Source organism: Carassius auratus, unplaced genomic scaffold (assembly GCF_003368295.1).
Source record: "Carassius auratus strain Wakin unplaced genomic scaffold, ASM336829v1 scaf_tig00032822, whole genome shotgun sequence".
Classification (NCBI taxonomy): domain Eukaryota; kingdom Metazoa; phylum Chordata; class Actinopteri; order Cypriniformes; family Cyprinidae; genus Carassius; species Carassius auratus.
This window is the reverse complement of record NW_020526031.1, coordinates 287780-291330: the sequence shown is the minus strand read 5'-3', so window position 1 is coordinate 291330 and position 3551 is coordinate 287780. Positions and strand designations below refer to the sequence as shown.

Genomic DNA, 3551 nt, shown 5'->3' with positions numbered 1-3551 from the left:
GTCACACACGAGACCATCTGCTGAAGACTTCAAGTTGTTCGGAACACAGCTCCACCAAAGTGAATAATAAAGGGAGTCGTACTTTACTGATCCACTTTTGACTTTAATATTTGGTATATTATTATTAAGCAATTCAACAATATTATTCAGTGGCACACCTGACAATGAGTACACTGGTAATTTGGCTTTTACTACCATTTACTTCAGTAAGTCTTGGACTTGATTGTCAATAATAATGTAATAATGTGAGGTCCTGATTAGAGGTAAACTTAAAACCGACATCAGCTCAAAACTCATTTGAATTTATTATAGACTCCAAGAAATCCAAATCACCAACTGATTCATTTTAACTTCTGTCACAGAACTTATTGTATCACCCTGAAAAAACATCGGAATTACTCTTCATTCAGCCCCTACTGCAATAACTGTTCTGATCAACAACTCAGAACCTTATTCCACATGATGTGGGAATGTGATAAGATCAAAAATAGTTTGGGAAGCAGTATGTACTGTCTTATCAAAAATTATTGAGTACCCTATACTGGTGAACCCTGCTGTATTACTATTCAATGACGATGCTACGTCATGGGGAATCTTCTTCGAGTCAATTTGACCCAAACACAACCAGAAGGTTAATATTGACTAACAATGAATCAGTTTCAAATTCTTAAAAACACTTCAGTAGATTAACAAAACTTATCTAATACCCAAACAAGTTCTAAACCAAAATATTATTTTATTGTTTACAGCACTGGTTCTCATTCAAACTTTACCATACATTGGTGCAAATTCATTTGTCACTTGATAATGTTGCTCATCTAGTATTTATACAATAGCTCAGTATCTGCTCCATCTGTTCAAACCTGTCATTTTCTGTGAAGATTTCGCTCCTCCTTCACACAGCAGGTAAGCCGTGAGAAAACTGAAAGCACCATCATCTGTTCTTTCACGAGGAGACGGAGAGAATAATCCAGAGCACATATGGTAAGCACAACTGCACAGAGTGAGAGAATGATTGATAGATTACATTATTCATGATCAATCATATTGAGTTCAAGAGTAAGGACTTTGAATACATCAGGCACTATCTACTCTGATTTTGTTTAGTTGTATCCTATTATTTGCAGAAAGTATTCAAGCGTTTAAATGTCAGAAAAAGCACAAAATAAACATTATGATTCTACTTATTAAAAGTAATTTTATGATTACAAAATTTGTGTATTTATGTTTAGTCAGACACTGTTAAACAACCAAAAGCCTTACACAACCTTATTTAACCAACTTCTCATGAACCAGTCTAACCAGTTACAGGTGGGGTTTTCCTTTAATGTTTTTCTTCCTCATTCTCCTCCTTGTAATTTCGTAAAGCCTTTGAGAGAGTAAAAATGTTTTTTCTTTCTTTTTTCTTTATATGATGGGCATAAACTTCAGAATAAATCTGTTGAGCAGTTAGGAAACCATAATCAGTAATGATGGCTGAAGACACAGACAATCACAACGCTTGCAACAGAGACAAAAGGTAAGAGAAATATTTGTGATATATTTTTACATGTGTCTAATTTATGTACATTTAAATAAAATATTATTTTAATGAAGCAAATACATTATATGTATATGGTGACCGATTAAAGCAAAGTCTAGCTCAGTTTAAAGTTGGAGATTGAATCATTCTGCTTGTAACCCATATGGCACAGTTAAACACATGTTATTACAAACTGCATTGATAGGCTTGATATAATTTGAGTGAAGTTGATGTTGAAATGCTTAGAACTATGAAGATGAATTGTGTTGTATCTTACAGCGTTAAACGAGAGCGATCACATTCCCCTGTACTCAGTGTTTTATCCATGAATAGTGACAAATCAATGAAAATACCAATTCAGTTAACCCTTGTGCATCAATTAAAAAAAGTTACACATAGGTTCATAGGGGACAAAAATGTCCATGTCCAAAAAGTGTCATAAAAATATTATAGATTAATATTTTTTTCCACTTTCACTGATGCCATTTTTTTAACCAGAATAAGCTCTAATCATAATAGCCAAACATTCATTAATTTTCAGAATTTTAACCCTTTAAATGCTGGTTTGTTTACACAATGCCACTGTTGTTTTTTTATGAAAAAAATAAAAATTTTAATTATTTTCAATTTACTAAATTCTAAGCAGATCATTTTTTCTTTGATTATTACAGCCTTGGATATGTCAATGATTAACAACAACATACATTTTTATGCATTCATATTTTTTATGCAGTATCAGGAAACAAATAAAAGTACCTCTCAGGTCCATAAAGGACAAAAATGTCCATGTCAAAAAAGTGTCATAAAAATATTATAGATTAATATTTGTCTCCACTTTCACTGACTTAGATTTTTTACTAGCGCCAGTTCTATTCATAATTACCAAACATTCATTAATTTTCAGAATTTTAACCCTTTAAATGCTGGTTTCTCTACATAATGCCACTTTTGTTTTAAATAAAAATAATAATAATTATTATTAATTTCCATATAGTGAATGCTAAGCAGATTTTTTTTCTTTGACTATTACAGTCTTTGATGTGTTAATTATTAACAACAATATTAATTTGGATGCATTTATATTATTTTTGCAGTGTCAGCTTAAAAATAAAACTACCACTCAGGCCCATAAAGGACAAAAATGTCCTTTTCAAAAAAGTGTCATAAAAATATTATTGATTAATATTTTTTTCCACTTTCACTGACTTAGATTTTTTTCCAGCATCAGTTCTAATCATAATAACCAAACATTCATTAGTTTTCAGAAATTTAACACCTTAAACGTTGGTTTCTTTACATAATGCCACTGTTGATTTTTATAAAAAATATAATAATAATAAAACATTTCCATATACTAAATGCTAAGCAGTTTTTTTTCCTTTAAATATTACATCCTTGGATATGTAAATGGTTAACTATGACATTCACTTTTATGCTTTCATATTTTTATGCAGTATCAGATTTAAAATAAAAACTACCACTCAGGTCCAAAAGGACAAAAACGTAGGTATGTAAGACACAGCTGTGTGCGTTTTAGTAAAAGCAAAGAGGGAGGACAGAAGTGCTCCATGCTTTATTTGCAGCAGCTTTGGGGGAAGCTCTGGCTTGTTCCTGCGAATTGTGCCAACTAGGGCCATCTTCCTCTTTAGAAGCTCCTCCCCCAGTCCATAGGAGGTGAAAAAATCGTCACCGGTCACAGTGTTCCCCTGGAGCCCCTCCGTCATTTCCAGAATGACCCTTTTTCCTTGGTTCACCTCCGCAGGACTTCCAGGAGACTTCCCCGTGTAAATTTGCAACTTCCATGCATAGGATGTGGTGACATCACAGGTGACCCAAATTTTTATGCCATACTTGGCAGGCTTGCTGAGCATGTACTGGGAAATCTGCATCGGCCTTTGAAATCGAACCTCAGGGTGGAGCTCAGGAGCTTGAATTTATGGTGGGACATGGTGGCTCGGAAAATGGAACGTCCGTTTTCCACATTCCACAGGCTTCTTGTTGATTCATATCGGGACTTGTACATGCCGGC

General features: G+C 33.6%; 1 long non-coding RNA gene across 1 annotated transcript; it reads left to right on the top strand.

The window, feature by feature from the left end:
• The first annotated feature begins 915 nt into the window (after positions 1–915).
• LOC113081015 (uncharacterized) lies at positions 916–1847 on the top strand. Its single transcript, XR_003282066.1, has 3 exons — positions 916–984; positions 1432–1519; positions 1802–1847. It is a non-coding gene; the product is annotated as an uncharacterized LOC113081015 (long non-coding RNA).
• The last annotated feature ends 1704 nt before the right edge of the window (positions 1848–3551 follow it).